The sequence below is a fragment of the Bufo bufo genome, chromosome 1 (assembly GCF_905171765.1).
Source record: "Bufo bufo chromosome 1, aBufBuf1.1, whole genome shotgun sequence".
Classification (NCBI taxonomy): Eukaryota; Metazoa; Chordata; class Amphibia; order Anura; family Bufonidae; genus Bufo; species Bufo bufo.
In genome coordinates this window covers 106,427,898-106,449,001 of record NC_053389.1, presented here as the reverse complement: position 1 = coordinate 106,449,001, position 21,104 = coordinate 106,427,898, and positions in this window count along the sequence as shown.

The window sequence follows — 21,104 nt, the reverse complement described above, 5'->3', positions numbered from 1 at the left end:
GTATTGTCATCTTGAGTAGTCTAACAATGTATTTTCCTTTATATGCATTATCCAGGCCTGTTTTATGTATTTTGCTGTAATTTCCATGTACACCAGCAGGTGGCAGCAATGTGTTTAGTTCAGTTTAGTATACCTAGACTGGAATAGTACATTCCAGTCTAGTCCCCCCTCCTCTAGGAGCAGAAGTGGGCTGGTCCCACGCCCTGCAGCAAGGGAGGAAAGAAACCAGTTAGATCCAGTGTGTACCAGCCCCCTCCTTGGGGAAGGCTGTGTTAGCAGGAGCTCCCAGAAACAGGGATCCCAACCTAGGATCCAGCCTCGGTTGAGGCCCAAGATCACTCTTCCCAGCCTGAGTCATCTACCTCAGTGCTGGTTGACAAGCAAGCAGCCATCTCCAGAACTAAAGATCTCCAGGAAGAAACCACCATACCCTGCGAGCAGTCCTGTGAGTACATATCCAGAGACCAAGAGAAGCCAAATTCCTCCTCAGCTAGTCAGGCCCATATCAAGCAGAAGACAGACAGAGCAGAAGATAAATACCTGCCAGATTCTCCAGGCACATAGTATAGGAGCAGAAGAGGCATTAACCCCTGCCATACATTGGCAATACCTGCTGGGACCTAAAGACTATTGCTGTACTCATATGGATTTATGCTGCACCCCTTCAGTAAAGACAAGTTGGATCATATTTCCTGTCTGGATCTCATTCATTCCTCAATTACTCCTATTAACCACACTCATTTTATTGCAAGTGAGCCAGGATCCAGGAGTCCAGCCGTACCAAAGTAGAAGACACCGTTGACATTACACAGAGACATTATCCCCCTCTGGCATTCCTCACCTGGTATGTGAGTTATATCATCTTAAAGGGCCCTGCTACAGTACCTGCGCAAGCTGCAATTGGCGTCACGAACTAAAAACTATTAATATTGCGCCAGTGAGCATCTGTCCCAATCCGGCTTACTGCACGTCCGTTCCGCAAAAAGATAGAACAAGTTCAATTTTTTTATGGAACGGAAGCACGGATTGGAACCCTACGGAAGCACTCTGTAGTGCTTCCGTGGGGTTCCGTTCCATGCTTCCGTTCCGCACCGCATCTCCGGATTTGCGGACCCATTCAAGTGAATGGATCTGCATCCGTGATGCAGAATGCAAACGGCCGGTGCCCCGTGTATTGCAGATCCGCTGTATGCGGCCCGTAATACGGCCATGAGAGCACAACGGCAGTGTGCAAGAGGCCTTACTGCTGACTGCTAGCAATTCAATAATAACTTCTAGTAGAAATAATAAAGGAATGGCACAACATAGAGCAGTAAGAAGAGATGCTCCAGAATTGGTATTACATGGGGAATGCATGAAACTATAAAAATAGGCATGTCAGGAGTGGTGACAGGTCCTCTTTAAAATTATTTTTCAATTAGTGGCCATAATGGTTGCTCTTGAAGTTAGCAGTGGGATGAACTATTACAAATCCTTAATACAATCCTGAAAGTATCAGAATGCTCACTAGATCTGTAATATAGATTTGTATCTACACTAAGCACATACATTGACTGGCTTTACTCTTCTTCTGATCTGACATGTAACAATGTTGATCTTTTCTTGAAATTTTGATTTTCCAGGAAGTCACAAATGGTATGTGTCAGTCCTGCCTCTGAGATTGTCTAGAATTCTAGTCCCATTGCTATGTTTAAACACAAAGGTATAAGCCCAACAATGAACAGTTTGAATAGTCTACATTTTGCTCTCATGTGTAATGGAAAATTAGAAGACAAAGAAACTTGTTTGTATTGGCCAAACCTGTTTTGTTACTTGGATAGAAAGACTTTCTAGTATAAGGAGCATGTGAATGTACAGTATATGTTCCTCAGGCTACTTTCACATATGCATCAAAGAAGATTGTTCCTGCAGAGAACAGCCTGCTGGATTTCTCCGAATCCAGCATAGCCAGATTGTGCCTGGATTCGGAGAACTGACCCCTTTTCCTTTAATGGGATCCGGCAGGGATCGGGTCTCTCCCTTGCATTTCAGCCGGTGTTCCACCTGACAAAAATTGTTTCATGTCACTGCCTCTTTGCTTTCCTAACTTACAGATTCCTGACAAATGACTCTCTGAGAAACCAAGCTAACCACATGGGGAGAAGTGTAGGAGCAAGTCCTTTAGAGCATCTGGGTTAAGTTAAGCAGGGACAAAGACCAGGATCGTTGTACGGTGTGTTGTCTTCCTGTTGCTCAAGTTCGACACATCGCAGATCGGGTTGACAGATTACTGGGAGGGGCTGGAGAAGATCCAGCGGTCATGGTCCATATTAGAACCAATGACAAAGTTAGAGGAAGGTGGAGCATCCTTAAAAAAGCTTAGGGCAAGGACCTCAAAGATAGTATTTTCCGAAATACTGCCTGTACCACGAGCCACACAAGAAAGGCAGCAAGAGATTAGGGAGGTAAACAAGTGGTATAAATCACAGAAAAAATGCACCAAATGGATATGCCACTGACTATACTGGCTAGTCATAAATGCAGATATTAAAAGCTGAGACTTTTGCCAATATATTCCTGTCAGGAAAATATCAGAGCCCATCATGCACCACGTCACGGTCACTCAGCATGGCAAGGGGTCCTACCACTATGCTAACTATTGTGTGAACACGGTCTGAAGGTGATGACATCCAGCTCAAAGCCAGGCTTCCACACAACCGCATAGCAGGACAACTAGTGCAATGTGAACAAAGCAAGACTGTAAGCCACACCCACATCAGACCATGTGATGGAAGTTACCAGGTGCAAAAGAGTGTTTGAATGCCAGGTAAAGGCACATACACTACATATAAAACAAGACACAAACACAGAAATATAGTGGCAATTCTGGGGGAGCTGCTCAACCCCTAACACTGTAGCGTGTTTTTCATTGGGGGAGCAGTCCCACCGCATGTGGACCGCAGCAAACGACCATCCCCAGCAAAAAAATGCATACAATGGAGGATGTCGGCACGGTCCACATGCACCACAAAGGCATCCTACACAAAACGGAGCATTGTGCAGATGAAAATATAATCATATAAATCACAGAAAAAATGCACCAAACGGATATGCCACTGACTATACTGGCTAGTCATAAATGCAGATATTAAAAGCTGAGACTTTTGCCAATATATTCCTGTCAGGAAAATATCGGAGCCCAGCTTTGTTCACATTGCACTAGTTGTCCTGCTAGGCGGTTGTGTGGAAGCTTGGCTGTGAGCTGGATTTCATCACCTTCAGACCTTGTTCACACCATAGTTAGCGTAGTGGTAGGACCCCTTGCCATGCTGAGTGACCGTGACGTGGTGCATGATGGGCTCCGATATTTTCCTGACAGGAATATATTGGCAAAAGTCTCAGCTCTTAATATCGGCATTTATGACTAGCCAGTATAGTCAGTGGCATATCCGTTTGGTGCATTTTCTCTGTGATTTATATGATTATATTTTCATCCGCACAATGCTCCGTTTTGTGTAGGATGCCTTTGTGGTGCATGTGGACCGTGCCGACATCCTCCATTGTATGCATTTTTTTGCTGGGGATAGTCGTTTGCTGCTGTCCACATGCAGTGGGGCTGCTCCCCCAATGAAAAACACGCTACAGTGTTAGGGGTTGAGCAGCTCCCCCAGAATTGCCACTATATTTCTGTGTTTGTGTCAGGTAAACAAGTGGCTCAAGAACTGATGTCGGAAGTAAGGGTTTGGGTTCGACTTTTCTCTCGGCTACATGCTCTATCGTAGGGATGGGCTGCACCTCAATGGGGAAGGGGCAGCTGTGTTGGGGAAACGATGGCTAGAAGTTTGGAGGAGTGTTTAAACTAGGGACTGGGGGGAGGGTAATTACGTTATAGAAGGGGAAGATAGTGAAGATAGAGACCGGGGACAAGGTCATGGGACTGGGGGAGGATTGGATGGAGGGACTAGAACAGTTCAGAAGGAAAGGTGTAGGGTAAAAAAATATACATAAACCTCTTAAATGTATGTATACTGATGCCAGAAGCCTGACTAATAAAACTGGTGAACTGGAATTAGTGATGTGTGAGGAGGACTATGACATAGTGGGAATAACTGAGACATGGCTGGATGATAGCTATGACTGGGCAGTTAATGTACAGGGTTACAGTCTGTTTAGAAAGGATCGCCAAAACCGGAGAGGGGGAGAGGTCTGCCTTTAGGTAAAGTCCTGTCTAAAACCCACACTCCGTGAAGATATAATTGAGGGACATGAACATGTGGAGTCACTTTGGGTAGAAATACAGTCAGGTCCATAACTATTGGGACATCAACACAATTTTAACATTTTTGGCTCTATACACCACCACAATGGATTTGAAATGAAACGAAGAAGATGTGCTTTAACTGCAGACTGTCAGCTTTAATTTGAGGGTATTTACATCCAAATCAGGTGAACGATGTAGGAATTACAGCAGTTTGCATATGTGCCTCCCACTTGTTAAGGAACCAAAAGTAATGGGACAATTGGCTTCTCAGCTGTTCCATGACCAGGTGTGTGTTATTCCATCATTATCCCAATTACAATGAGCAGATAAAAAGGTCCAGAGTTCATTTCAAGTGTGCTATTTACATTTGGAATCTGTTACTGTCAACTCTCAAGATGAGATCCAAAGAGCTGTCACTATCAGTGAAGAAAGCCATCATTAGGCTGAAAAAACAAAACAAACCCATCAGAGAGGTAGCAAAAACATTAGGCATGGCCAAAACAACTGTTTGGAACATTCTTAAACAGAAGGAATGCACCGGTGAGCTCAGCAACACCAAAAGACCCGGAAGACCACAGAAAACAACTGTGGTGGATGACTGAAGAATTATTTCCCTGGTGAAGAAAACACCCTTCACAACAGTTGGCTAGGTCAAGAACACTCTCCAGGAGGTAGGTGTATGTGTGTCAAAGTCAACAATCAAGAAAAGACTTCACCAGAGCGAATACAGAGGGTTCACCACAAGATGTAAACCATTGGTGAGCTTCAAAAACAGGAAGGCCAGATTAGAGTTTGTCAAACGACATCTAAAAAAGCCTTCACAGTTCTGGAACAACATCCTATGGACAGATGAGACCAAGATCAACTTGTAGCAGAGTGATGGGAAGAGAAGAGTATGGAGAAGGAAAGGAACTGCTCATGATCCTAAGCATGCCACCTCATCAGTGAAGCATGGTGGTGGTAGTGTCATGGCGTGGGCATGTATGGCTGCCAATGGAACTGGTTCTCTTGTATTTATTGATGATGTGAGTGCTAACAAAAGCAGCAGGATGAATTCTGAAGTGTTTCTGGCAATATTCTCTGCTCATATTCAGCCAAATGCTTCAGAACTCATTAGACGGCGCTTCACAGTGCAGATGGACAATGAACTAAAGGATACTGAAAAAGCAACCAAAGAGTTTTTTAAGAGAAAGAAGTGGAATGTTATGGAATGGCCAAGTCAATCTTCTGACCTGAATCCGATTGAGCATGCATTTCACTTGCTGAAGACAAAACTGAAGGGAAAATGCCCCAAGAACAAGCACAAACTGAAGACAGTTGCAGTAGAGGCCTGGCAGAGCATCACCAGGGATGAAACCCAGCGTCTGGTGATGTCTATGCGTTCCAGACTTCAGGCTGTAATTGACTGCAAAGGATTTGCAACCAAGTATTAAAAAGTGAAAGTTTGATTTATGATTATTATTCTGTCCCATTACTTTTGGTTCCTTAACAAGTGGGAGGCACATATGCAAACTGTTGTAATTCCTATACCGTTCACCTGATTTGGATGTAAATACCCTCAAATTAAAGCTGACAGTCTGTAGTTAAAGCACATCTTGTTAGTTTCATTTTATATCCATTGTGGTTGTGTATAGAGCCAAAAATGTTAGAATTGTGTCAATGTCCCAATATTTATGGACCTGACTGTACATGGAGGCAAAAACGATAATAAATTATTAATAGGAGTTTATTATAAACCAATTAATATACCAGAGTCCACAGAAAATCTGCTACTAAACGAGATAGACAAGGCGGCAAATCATAATGAGGTCGTTATTATGAGGGAATTCAACTACCCAGATATAGACTGGGAAACTGAAACCTGTATATCTCATAAAGGAAAAAGGTTTTTGGCAATAACCAAAGACAATTACCTTTCCCAACTGGTTCAGGACCCGACTAGAGGGACGGCCATACTAGACTTAGTACTAACCAATAGACTTGACAGAACAACAGATGTGCAGGTTGGGGGACACCTGGGAAATAGTGACCATAAAGTAATAACCTTCCAATTAGCATTCAAAAAAGTGTTTCTTCAGGGAGGAACAAAAATACCAAACTTCAAAAAAGCTAAATTTAGCCAACTAACAGAGGCCATAGGCCTAACTAACTGGCACAAAGTCCTAAAAAAAAAAAAAATACAGCCACAAAATTGAATATTTTTAAAGCATCCTAAAATCTAATTGTGCGAGGTACATACCTTATGGGAATAAAAGGTTAAGGAACAAGAAGAAACCAATGTGTATAAATAGAACTGTAAAGAAGGCAATAAATGACAAAAAGAAAGCATTTAAATCACTAAAAAAGCAGGTAGTGCGGAAGCACTGAAAAACTATAAGGAAAAAAATTGAATATGTAAAAAACTAATAAAAGCGGCCAAACTAGAGACCGAGAGATTAATTGCCAAAGAGAGTAAAACTAACCCTAAAATGTTCTTCAATTATATAAATGGTAAAAAGTATAAATCTGAAGGTGTCGGCCCTTTACAGAGTGATGAGGAGAAAGTTGCAGAGAGCGATGAAGAGAAAGCAAAGCGATTAAATATTTTTTTCTCCACTGTATTTTTTTTTTTTTTTTTTTTTATTATTTTCCTTTATTTTAATCATCTCAACAATTACAATTTGTACAAAAAAAAACTGAATTATTTTTTTCTCCACTGTATTCACTGAAGAAAATAAACTGTCAGATGAAATGCAGAATGTCAAATTCCCCCGAACTGAATGGACAAATGTCTTTTTTTTCGGCCTTATATACTATGTTACTAAGTATGAGTGCCGGTTGGGGTCATCATTCTCAAGCCCGTTACTCTGCTTTTGCTGGGGTCAGGGCATAGCAATCATCACATGGACACCTGTCCTAAACAGGCAAGTATGAGAACCCCTCTCTCTGTTTCATTTTCCAAACTGCAACCACTCAGAATATAATTCAGTCGGTTTGCTTATGCTTCTGCCAAACCAGTCGGAAACTACACTAGGTTTGTTTTGTTCGAGCTTTTAAATTTTAATGGACCATATTAAAAGTTACGTTTTAATCACTACTCTACCCATACCTCTACCTTGTGAGGGAACATTAATATTTGAGTAGTGCACTTGAGGACCTGATCCTTTGATCTGCAAAAAATATACAAATGGATTGTACTTTACTTTTTTTGTTAGAGGGGTTATCCAATATGTAAAATGTCCCCCACAATTCCTGGGCCCTTTGTATGGATTATACTTACTTGCTCCCCGACACCCGAGTGGCTTGGATCTGGAGCGATGCGGGTGCTGGAAAGTATAATCCATACAAGGGGCCCGGGCATGGAAGGGGGGAATATATTTTAGATATTGGATAACCCCTCTAAAGCAGAAATGCTTCATAGGAAGTAACTGGTACATTATAACAGGACAGGATGGATATACAGGGTAAAACAAGAACAATATTTGGTGCAGAAGATGCAATATTTGATATATACTGTACAATAGTTTGAATCGGCTTCAGTGTCGCCTCCTTGCTATAATTATTTATATGTAGAGTCCAGATGTCTTTCAGAATCGCTGTAGTGACTTGGAGTCTCATGGACTTACCTTGCAGTCACAATCTTCACACAGTGGCCTACAGCCACGCTAATGGTATCTTGGGTCCACTTAGTCCTTAAGTCTTCTGTAAGGACTCCATCAGGGCTGTTGCTTACACATTGAACTCTGAATGGTGAAAGAGTGCTCTTTGGTCATATTAACACTGCCCAATGTAGCAACCAAGAGACACTGGTTCACCACTGCTATACATACTGTGGCACAGCATGCTTGATGGTTACAGTACTTAGATGAGGCACAAAATCTTGAAGGTTACATGCTCCTAAAATGGTGCTGTTGCTTAACATTTTTGAGCACAAAGTAAATAAAATAATACTTTAATGAGTGTGTCATCTTCTAACGTGGATCCCTGCTAAGCCCACAGAAGCCCCACCCCAGGACTGTGTTACTTCACATATGCCTATACTTATGCCTATACCTAGTGTAACAGATGGATAGTCTCAACTAACCCTGAACCCTTACTACACCACCCTCTTCCACTGCACATCAGGGCTGATCTGACCAGGCCACATCTCAACACCTCAGGCATCTGAATATCCAGGTTTCTGCAACAGTTCCTTACTTGTAGTGATGGACGAACATCGGCTGGAACGTTTTGCGAACGCGCGTTCGCGATCAAATGTTCGCTAACCACGCTTTTGCGGCGGGCCCCATTCACTTTAATGGCAGGCTAACCTGAAAAACCTTCAGGTCATATTTGCAGCCACCAAATACTTACTAGAAGTGCACAAATAGTCCCACAACATGGACAGTGACATACCAGAGGGGAATCAATGGCAAAAATTCCCACAAAAAATATGTATTTTAATCAGGGGCCATTTTTATGCATCTTAAAGGGAAACTCTCAAAATGTGCCCTGCTGGAGCCTAGAAAAGTTATATTTTAGGCCACGGGAGTACGGGCCCCAAAAATTAGGCATTCACCTGACAGAAAAGAACAAGTGATTATGTGGCTGGAGGTATATTAGGCGGTCAGTAGATAACAATTTTACTGCAGGCCAGTGGAGTACAGGCCCGAAACATTAGGCATTCACCAGACAGAAAAGAACAAGTGATTATGTGGCTGGAGGTATATTAGACGGTTAGTGGATAATAATTTTACTGTAGGCCAGTGGAGTACAGGCCCCAAACATTAGGCATTCACCGGACAGAAAAGAACAAGTGATTATGTGGCTGGTGGTATATTAGACGGTCAGTGGATAACAATTTTACTGCAAGCCAGTGGAGTACAGGCCCCAAACATTAGGCATTCACCGGACAGAAAAGAACAAGTGATTATGTGGCCGGAGGTAGTACATTAGGCGGTCACTGGATAACAATTTTACTGTAGGCCAGTACAGGCCCCAAGAATTTGGCATTCACCTGACAGAAAAGAACAAGTGATTATGTGGCTGGAGGTACATTAGGCGATCACTCAATAACAGTTTTACTGTAGGCCAGTGGAGTACAGGCCCCAAAAATTAGGCATTCACCTGACAGAAACGGCCTTTTATGCCGCTGTATATACATAAGACAACGACCATTCTTTGTTCTGGGTGGTGGCGGATATGTGTGGGCTGGCATGAGGAAATTCAATTACACGTGGTTGTCACAGATGTTGAATTTCTCCAAGATCCATGCCTCATTCATTTTTAGAAATGTGAAGCAGTCCACACTGTCGTGAGCTAGGCGAGTGTGCTGAACGTCCTTTTGGACAGGACACTCGACGAGGGGCAAGCCAAGAGTTCCATGACAAATTGTGCCAGCTCTGGCTACAGGTTAAGCCTGCACACCCAGTAGCCCAGGGGCTCTTCGCTTCTCAGAGCAGCCACATCGGCCGTTAACCCGATGTAGTCGGACACCTGTTGGTCTAGGTGTTCCCTGAGGCTGGATCCGGAGGGCGGCTGTCGATGGGTTGGCTGCAAAAATGATCTCATCCCTCTTCTTGCAGGCGCGGTAGGATTGGTACGCGCACCTGTTTCGCTGTGGGTGGAAATTCTTTTGCCAGTACCCGCAACAGCAGAATGCAGCATCTCTTGCAGCAAGGCCTGGAAATGCTGCATTCTGACTGCCCTCTGTGATGCTAGTAACATGTCCGCCATTTTGTGTTTGTACCGGGGGTCTAAGTACGTTGCCACCCAGTACTGGTCCTTGCCCTTTATGCTTTTTATACGGGGGTCCCTCTTCAAACACTGGAGCTTGACGGCCCCCATTTGCACTATTAGAAGCGGTTGATCGCCCTGGCTCCTGCTCATTGCCCCTGAGAATGTCGTCCTCGGTCTCCTCCCCCCAGCCACGGACAACACCAGGGATCCCCGAAAAGTTTAAAGTCCCCCTCAAAGCCTGCTCTTCTTGCTCCTCCTCCTCCTCCTTCTACCCCCAGCCACCATCCTCCTCTGAATCCTCTTCACACTCCTGCTGACTTGTCTCAGATGGAGTAGCCCCTTCCTGGGAATTCATTCAGCATTGCGACTTCCTCATCTTCCAGCTCCTGCTTCTCTACGGCTTGATCAATGACACGACGAAATGCACGCTCCAGAAAGAAGGCGTAAGGTATGATGTCACTGATGGTGCCCTGGCTGCGACTGACCAGTTTGGTGATCTCATCAAATGGCCACAGAAGTCTGCATGCGTCGTGCATGAGCAGCCACTACCGCAGTAAAAATATACCAAGCTCCCAGAACCTGTCCTGCTGCAGAGTTCATACAGGTAGTCGTTAACGGCACGTTGCTGCTGGAGCAGCCTATCAAGCATATACAAGGTAGAGTTTCAGCACGTCGGGTTGTCACAAATCAGACGTCTGACGGGCAGGTGGTCTCGCCTCTGAACGTCAGCAAGGCGAGCCATGGCCGTGTAAAATCTTCTATAGTGGCCAGAGATTTTCCTGGCCTGCCGCAAAACGTCCTGGACCCCGGGGTTTTTGGCAATGAATTGCTGCACAATGTCATTTTGCCCTGCTTCAGCCCGCTCAGCAGATTTGCACCGTTGTCGCACACCACTTTACCAACTGTCAAATTAAGAGGGGTTAGCCACTGATCGGCCTGTGACCGCAGAGCTGAAAGCAGTGCAAGACCGGTGTGGCTCTTGGCTTCCAGGCACAACAGCCGCAGCACAGCATGGCAACGTCTCACCTGGCACGTCGAATAGCTTCTGGGGAGCTTGGGGGGTGCAGCGGAAGAGGCGGTAGCAGTGGAAAAGAAAGAGTCAGCCGAGGAAGAGACGGAGGATGTTGTAGGAGGAGGAGAATAAGAGGGAGGCCTGCATGCAATCCGTGGTGGTAACACCAAATCCACATGGGTGCCACGGGTTACATGCTTGACGGCCGTCAGAAGGTTCACCCAGTGGGCAGTAAAAGTTATGCACCTTCACTGCCCGTGTTTGCTAGACCACGTGTCAGAGGTATCTTGGCACCGACACTGTGTGCCAGAGATATATTCACCTGCCGCTGAACGTGGCCATATAGCTCTGGGATGCCCTTCTGTGAGAAATATTTCCTTCTGGGGACCTTCCATTGCGGTGTGCCAATGGCCACAAATTTTCTAAAGGCCTCTGAGTCCACCAGTTTATATGGCAGTAGTTGGCGACAAGCCAGCGGTTAGCCTTTGGGCAAGAGGGTTATCCGGCGTCATCAACTTTTTACGCTTGAAAATTTGGGCCACGGAAGCCTGCCTTCTGCCAGATGAACACGACGACAGCGCGGTGGAAGGTGGAGTGAAGGACAAATTGGGGGAGAGAGGAGAAGGAGAAGTGGCAGGACGTGGAGCGCCGGGAGTGTGGCTTTGTGGGTTCTGACGGTGTTGCTCCCACTGCGTTCGTGATTGGAGGCCAGGTGCCTTATTAAGGCGGTCGTCCTTAGGTGAGTATTGGGCTTACCACAACTTACGCGTTGACAGCACAGGCTGCAGATGGCAACACTATTGTCAGCAGCTGACACGTTAAAAAAAGCCCGCACTGCAGAGTCATGTGCCGGCGTCCTGGGAGCGCATGATGTGACCGTGCATGGTGGATGGCTCGCTCCAGAAACATTTGCAGGCTGCTTTTTGCCTCCTATGCACTGCGAGTTCTGCCTGCTTCTTCTCCTTTTCTGCTGCTCCGTCTCTCCCTCTGAACTCCCCTCCTCTTCCTCTCTTGTGGGCACCCATCATCGTCACCTTCACCACCACTGACACTAGAGATCTCGGAGTAGGCAGCAACAGCGTGGACCACCCTCCTTGGGCTGATCCGGGTACAGTCGTCAGACCGCTGGGTGGCGGCCGTTGCTACCTCCTCTTCCTCATCCGATGCCAAGAATGGCTGCGCATCGGTATGGTCTGGGAATGGATAGGAAAGTAATTCTTCTGACTTGAGTGGAGGGGCTATGGTGGTGGTGGTGGTGTCTTTGGCGGTGCACACAGCAGAGAGTGAGGAGGGTGCAGATACAGAGGATGAGGAGGGTGCAGAAGCGGAAGGCTGAGTGAGCAACTCAACCAACAAAACATCCTTTGACGTAATCGCACGCGCCTTCTCCAACTTCCCACTTAGGCTCAGGCCTAGTGCACCTGCCTGACCCCTACCACCCCTGCGGAACAGCCTGCCTTTTCCTCTGCCTGTCATTTTCAAAATGACCCTGTGCCAAAGTCCCTAGAGAAGAGCAGTATTTGTGGAAACAGGTATATCGCTAAAAATACATCTTTTCAGGGTGGCCTATCACCTCCCTTGATCTAACCTCCCATAGCCCATTCCCATAGCCCATTCCCTGAAGCTGAGCCTCCACTGCACCCAGTCGCACTTCGTATATTGGCTGCTGACAGGCTCATGTGGCTTTAAATCTGCTCCCCTATTCTCCCAAGATGGCTGGACTATCGTACATAACAAGCACTTCTACCTTTTGTGTCACCCCTATCCCCTCATAGATTGTAAGCTCTTGCGAGCAGGGCCTTATTCCTCTTGTTGTAATAATCGACTTGTCTGTTGCTATGTTATTTATGACTGTTTGTACATGAACCCCTGAATTGTAAGGAGCTGCGGAATATGTTGGTGATACATAAATAAAGATTATTATTATTATATCACAGGCCTCAATCAGTATTTGGTGGAAGCCGGTGTATCGCAGGCCTCAATCAATATTTTGTGGAAGCAGGTATATCAAACCCCTTAATCAGTATTTTGTGGAGGCAGGTATATCAAACCCCTTAATCAGTATTTTGTGGAAGCAGGTATATCCGCACCCCTTAATCAGTATTTTGTGGAAGCCGGTGTATCACAGGCCTCAATCAATATTTGGTGGAAGCAGGTATATCGCACCCCTCAATCAGTATTTTGTGGAAGCAGGTATATAGAACCCCATAATCAATATTTTGTAGAAGAAGGTATATCGCACCCCTCAATCAGTATTTAGTGGAAACAGGTATATAGAACCCCTTAATCAATATTTGGTGGAAGCAGGTATATCGCACCCCTCAATCAGTATGTTGTGGAAGCAGGTGTATAGAACCCCTTAATCAGTATTTTGTAGAAGCAGGTATATTGCACCCCTCAGTCAGTATTTTGTGGAAACAGGTATTTAGAACCCCTGAATCAATATTTGGTGGAAGCAGGTATATCGCACCCCTCAATCAATATTTTGTGGAAGCCGGTGTATCGCAGGCCTCAATCAATATTTGGTGGAAGCAGGTATATTGCATCCCTCAATTAGTATTTTGTTGAAGCAGGTGTATAGAACCCCTTAATCAGTATTTTGTAGAAGCAGGTATATTGCACCCCTCAGTCAGTATTTTGTGGAAACAGGTATTTAGAACCCCTGAATCAATATTTGGTGGAAGCAGGTATATCGAACCCCTCAATCAATATTTTGTGGAAGCCGGTGTATCGCAGGCCTCAATCAATATTTGGTGAAAGCAGGTATATCGCACGCCTCAATCAGTATTTTGTGGAAGCAGATGTATAGAACCCCTTAATCAGTATTTTGTAGAAGCAGGTATATCGCACCCCTCAATCAGTATTTAGTGGAAACAGGTATATAAAACTCCTGAATCAATATTTGGTGGAAGCAGGTATATCGCACCCCTCAATCAGTATTTTGTGGAAGCAGGTGTATCGCAGGCCTCAATCAATATTTGGTGGAAGCAGGTATATCGCACCCCTCAATCAGTATTTTGTAGAAGCAGGTATATCGCACCCCTCAATCAGTATTTTGTGGAAACAGGTATAGAGAACCCCTGAATCAATATTTGGTGGAAGCAGGTATATCGCACCCCTCAATCAGTATTTTGTGGAAGCAGGTATATCAAACCCCTTAATCAGTATTTTGTTTAAGGCTACTTTCCCACTAGCGTTCGGGGCTCCGCTTGTGAGTTCCGTTTGAAGGCTCTCACAAGCGGCCCCGAACGGATCCGTCCAGCCCTAATGCATTCTGAGTGGATGCGGATCCGCTCAGAATGCATCAGTCTGGCAGCGTTTGTCCTTCTCTCCGCTCAGCAGGCGGACACCCGAACGCAGCTTGCAGCGAGCGGATCCGTCCAGACTTATAATGGAAGTCAATGGGGACGGATCCGCTTGAAGATGACACTATATGGCTCAATCTTCAAGCGGATCCGTCCCCCATTGACTTTCAATGTAAAGTCTGAACGGATCCGCTCAGGCTACTTTCACACTTAGAAATTTTTCTAAGTTATAATTCAGACGGATCTGTTCTGAACGGATACAAACGTCTGCATTATAGGAGCGGATCCGTCTGATGAAACATCAGACGGACCCGCTCCGAACGCTAGTGTGAAAGTAGCCTAAGTCAATCGGAACGGATCCGTTTGAAGTTGACACAATATGGCTCAATTTTCAAACGGATCCGTCCCCCATTGACTTTCAATGTAAAGTCAAAACGGATCCGTTTGCATTATCATGAACAAAAAAAAAAAAGTTTTTTTTTTTTTTTGTTCAGGGTAATGCAAACGGATCCGTTCTGAACGGATCTAAGCGTTTGCATTGGGATTTCTTGCCTTATAAATGGGGTTGGGACCATCAGTTGCGTTGAGGAGAAGTCAGGTGGATACACAGCTGATAGTCCTACTGAATAGACTGTTAGAATTTGTATTATGGCAAGAAAAAAGCAGCTAAGTAAAGAAAAACTAGTGGCCATCATTACTTTAAGAAATGAAGGTCAGTCAGTCAGCTGAAAAATTGGGAAAACTTTGAAAGTAAGGGCTATTTGACCATGAAGGAGAGTGATGGGGTGCTGCGCCAGATGACCTGGCCTCCACAGTCACCGGACCTGAACCCAATCGAGATGGTTTGGGGTGAGCTGGACCGCAGAGTGAAGGCAAAAGGGCCAACAAGTGCTAAGCATCTCTGGGAACTCCTTCAAGACTGTTGGAAGACCATTTCAGGGGACTACCTCTTGAAGCTCATCAAGAGAATGCCAAGAGTGTGCAAAGCAGTAATCAAAGCAAAAGGTGGCTACTTTGAAGAACCTAGAATATGGCATATTTTCAGTTGTTTCACACTTGTTTGTTATGTATATAATTCCACATGTGTTAATTCATAGTTTTGATGCCTTCATAGTCATGAAAATAAAGAAAACTCTTTGAATGAGAAGGTGTGTCCAAACTTTTGGTCTGTACTGTATATCGCACCCCTCAATCAGTTTGTTTTGTGCAACAGGTATATCACACCCTTTGCAAATAGTTGTTCCAATAATGCTTGTCCCTCTATAAACCTGCGGTATCGCAGCAGAACCGCATACAACTGCTGCACAATACAAATGCACTATACTATACTTTCTATGTTAGAAAGTATATTATAGGTACCGTATTTATCGGCGTATAACACGCACTTTTTCCCCCTGAAAATAGGGGGCAAATGATGTATGCGTGTTATACGCCGATATTCATTGCGGCCCGGCAAAGATGCAGCATCACAGACTGCGCTGTATGAGCCGGGAGAGAGGAGGGGTTGGAGTCCGTAACTAGGGGCGGGGCCCGGTGCAGTCACTGTACTCTTACACCGGGCCCCGCCGCTCACCAAAGTATTTATAAACGTGAATCCTTATCCTGTTATTAAGTTGAACTAACGCTGCCCTCTCCCATGTTCCCCTGTAGCCCCATAGCACTTACTTAAGCTTCAATAGCAGGCAGAGCGGACTGCAGCAGTAACGTCACTCACTGACGTCGAGCGCCTGCTCCGCCCACTTTATGAATGAAGCAGGCGGAGCAGACGCGCAACGTCAGTGAGTGACGTTACTGGTGCCGTCCGCCCTGCCTGCTATGGAAGCGTGTTTGTAAGTGCTGTGGGGATACAGGGGAACATGGGAACATGGGAGAGCGCAGCGTTAGTTCAACTTAATAACAGGATAAGGATTCACGTTTATAAATACTTCGGTGAGCAGAGGGCCGGTGTATTGGGGGACACTGTTATGAGGGGGATCTGTGGATGACATATAGCAGTGTCATCCACAGATCTCCCCCATAACAGTTCCATCCACAGATCCCCCCACTTCATAACAATGCCATCCACAGATCCCCCATAGCAGTACCATCCACAGATATCCCACCCCATAACAGTTCCATCCACAGATCCCCCACCTCATAACAATGCCATCCACAGATCCCCCCACCCCATAACAATGCCATCCACAGATATCCCACCCCATAGCAGTACCATCCACAGATATCCCACCCCATAAAAATGCCATCCACAGATCAACAGTTGCTTTTACTGTCCTTTTACATTATTTACCTTATAAGTGGTAATAATATTAATAAAAAAAAGTTCTGAGCTACCCTTATTTTGCTTCAAAGTTCTTTATTTGAAATTTAATTTTTTTTCCTGAAATTTCCCTTAAAATGAAGGTGCGTGTTATACGCCTGTGCGTGTTATACGCCAATAAATACGGTATATCACACCCCCTCAATCATTTTTTGGGGGGGGGGGGCAACAGGTATATCACACCAGTTGCAATTAGTTATTCCAATAGCGTTTGTCCCTCTATATAGCTGCGGTATCGCAGCAGAACCGCACACAACTGCTGCACGATACAAATGCACTATAATATACTTTCTACGTTAGAAAGTATATTATAAGTATATCACACCCCTCTGTATGTCACATCTATAGATAGCACACCTATACCAGTCCTTAAAAGGACTTTTGTGGCCCTATTAGCTAGCGTTTGGTTTCCCTAACAGTCTGTCCCTGCTCCACAAAGCAACCTCTCCCTTCACTGGCAAAACACAGAATGTAAAATGGCTGCCAGATCGGGTTCTGTGATAGGGTGGAGGTGTGTCCATGTGCTGAAACGTCTCAATTTGCTGTCCTGTCCCACCTGATGGATGTGTCATGGGTCAAAGTTCGGTGCAATGTAAAAGAATATGGCTTCATACAGTCATGTGAAAAAATTAGGACACCCTTTGAAAGCATGTGGTTTTTTGTAACATTTTTAATAAATGGTTATTTCATCTCCGTTTCAACAATACAGAGAGATTAAAGTAATCCGACTAAACAAAGAAAACTGAAGAAAAAGTCTTTTCAAGATCTTCTGTAAATGTCATTCTACAAAAATGCCTATTCTAACTGAGGAAAAAGATAGGACACCCTTGCCCCTAATAGCGAGTGTTACCTCCTTTGGCTGAAATAACTGCAGTGAGACGGTTCTTGTAGCCATCTACCAGTCTTCGACATCGGTCTGAGGAAATTTTACCCCACTCCTCAATGCAGAACTTTTTCAGCTGTGAGATGTTTGAGGGGTTTCTTGCACGTACAGCCCTTTTCAAGTCACCCCACAGCATCTCAATGGGATTCAAATCTGGACTTTGACTTGGCCATTCCAGGACTCTCCATTTCTTCTTTTTCAGCCAATCTTTGGTTGATTTACTAGTATGTTTTGGGTCATTGTCATGTTGCATGGTCCAGTTCCGCTTCAGCTTTAATTTTCTAACTGATGGTCTCACATGTTCTTCAAGCACCTTCTGATACACAGTAGAATTCATCGTGGATTCTATGATGGTGAGCTGACCAGGTCCTGCTGCAGCAAAGCAGCCCCAAACCATGACACTTCCACCTCCATGCTTCACAGTTGGTATGAGGTTCTTTTCTTGGAATGCTGTGTTTGGTTTACGCCAAACATGTCCTCTGCTGTTGTGTCCAAATAATTCAATTTTGGACTCATCTGTCCAAAGAACATTATTCCAGAAGTCCTGGTCTTTGTCAACTTTATCGCTGGCAAATGTCAGTCTGGCCTCGATGTTTCTCTTGGAAAGCAAAGGTTTCCTCCTTGCACACCTCCCATGCAAGTTAAACTTGTACAGTCTCTTTCTGATTGTAGAGGCATGTACTTCTACATCAACAGTAGCCAGAGCCTGCTGTAGTTCTCGAGATGACACTTTAGGGTTTTTGGATACCTCTTTTAGCATCTTGCGGTCTGCTCTTGGGGTGAACTTGCTGGGGCGACCAGTCCTGGGCATGTTGGCAGTTGTTTTGAAAGCCCTCCACTTGTAGACTATCTTCCGGACAGTGGAATGGCTGATTTCAAAATCTTTTGAGATCTTTTTAAATCCCTTCCCAGACTCATAGGCTGCTACAATCTTTTTTCTGAAGTCCTCTGACAGCTCTTTTGCTCTCACCATGGTGCTCACTCTCACTTCAACAGTCAGGAGCACACCAAACTAAATGTCTGAGGTTTAAATAGGGCAAGCCTCATTCAACATGCAGAGTAACGATCTACTAATTATGTGCACCTGGTGTGATATACCTGTGTGAGATCTGAGCCAATTTAAGAGGGAATACATGTGAGGGTGTCCTATCTTTTTCCTCAGTTAGAATAGGCATTTTTGTAGAATGACATTTACAGAAGATCTTGAAAAGACTTTTCTTCAGTTTTCTTTGTTTAGTTGGATTACTTTAATCTCTCTGTATTGTTGAAACGGAGATGAAATAACCATTTATTAAAAATGTTACAAAAAACCACATGCTTTCAAAGGGTGTCCTAATTTTTTCACATGACTGTATGTTCGCATGTTCGGCGAATCGCGAACAAGTAAAGTTCGCCGCGAAATGACCGCCGGGCGAACCGCAAGGCCATCTCTACTTACTTGTTCCCACTAAACTGGTTTCTCTCACAGCCTTGATTTGGACCCAACTGCAGCTTCCCTCAGGTATGAGCTCAACATCGTTCACCTCTCCCTGGCTCTCTAGTAGACTCTCCCAAAGCTAACCTCACCCAGACTGACATTACATTCAGCCTATACTGCAGCCAGCACAGATTACCACACACTACCCTTTTCCATGGGCAGACTTTCCTATTCTTATGCAATCAAGCAGTTGGTCACTTGTGGTAGCTCACCATTTGCTCATCATGACAACCTCAATGCCATACTCACCAAAGCAGCCAAACTGCTTACCTCCAGACGTTCATCCACAAACATTAGACGGCCCTCCACACAGGAGGCAACCGTCAGGCCTCACATCATGCCTCCAGTCCACCATTGCTTCTTCTGATGACCAGTTTACAGCAACTTCTCACATGAACATGCTTTAAGCCTAACTGTCTCATGGGCCATACTGTAGTTCTACTAGACAATGCACTTGAACATCTGCATTTTCTCTACTGGCAACGAAAATATTTTGGTTATATCCTCCTAATTTCTTCTCCCAATGGGTAAATCTTAGATACTGTGATACTGTTTGATAGCACTGCCACATCTGTGTAGGTAACTGTTCCCAACTTTTGAGAAACTGAGAGTTGGAAAGTAGTTGCTCATAATATAGCTATGAAAAATAAAGTAATATGTGGCATTGCATAGGGGCTTCTTCACATCATCTATAAAAATGATTTGATTTATTCATTTCAATTTATGTTACATGAAAAATAAGAACTAGATTTTTAGGAAGACAGTGATGATCAACAAACACCACCATGGGAGTCACTCTTGATTGGTTTCCATAGGAAAACAGCACCGGTCAGTCCCTTCTCTGGAAGCCAGTGGAGATACATCTGGAGTAATTTAAAGAAAGAGCCCTGTCCCTGGCCACAAATTACTGAGGGAAGGGGGATCCAAGCTAAACTCTTGCACCAGGGCCCATGAGCCTTTAGCTAAGTCCCTGGGTATTCCCATATGATCCACAGGATATAAATGTTTGATAGATGCAAGTCACACCTCTGGGACTTGCGTTTATCTCTACAATGGGACTGCCCAGCCCAGGAACTACAGTAACAGCTGAATGGACTGTGCTACATTCTTTTCATAACTCACATTCACCTATATAGGAGCTATAAAAGCAGCCTAGTACAACTATCTCTAGATGCCAGATTCTGATGGAAGACGGCTAAGGGAGGGGGGATTATCCCTTTAAATTGAGGCTCCAGTACTGAACAATTTAAATAATATGTTAAAGGGACAAGGAATTTCAAGTTCATCAAGGGGAGTCCTTATGTGATGAACTGCTACAAGGGCTGTATTTTGCTCTGAAGGACCAGCATATCTGTGTATTCCATTTAGAGGCTATTGATTTAAATGAAAACTGTGTAAAGCTAAATTTACTCTGTGGTGGTGCAGCAGGGGAATTAAATGCTTGTTGACAGAGTCCTCCATAGCTTACTGTCAAGGGAACATTCAACCAAAAACTGTATTGGACTAATTCTTTAAAGGAAACGTGTCATCAGAAAAATGCCCTATTGTTTAAATCATGTTTTTATATTTAACATATTTTTTAATAATTTTTGATGATGTTATTTTAAATTTCCCATGTGAATATCTATAATTAAAAAAAAAACATAAAATCCTGCAGTACTTGCCCTGACTACTAAGCCTAATAATAGGCACCACTTCTTGGTCTGTACAGATCACTTTACTGCAGTTACCTGCTTATCTATACAAAGAGGAGTAGCTCTTACGGGCAGGGACAATATGTCTTTCACAGCCCACTGGGTCAATGCTTTTTGCAGCATCCGTGAGGCAGCACCCTGGCAATAAGGCCAGGTCCTTTTGACCCTCCACGATTGTGTCGGCTTGGCTCCCAAACCTGGCACTTTTCCGCCTCCTCCTCCATGAACACTCTCCCGTCCCCAACAGCAGCAGGGCACAATATTGCTCCCACTCCCCCCCTTTCTATCACATATTACCCTACCCTTTCCACATCCACACTGCACTGTTGCTGCTCCCAATTAAAAGGGAGAATTTTTCTAGGCTTGTTCACAATTAGCTACTTTTTCTTCTGATAATTAACACTTGTGTGTTTCATGTGTGCAGACATTCTGACCCTGTCAAGACATGGTCCCAACATTTGGTCCCCGAACAAGAAACT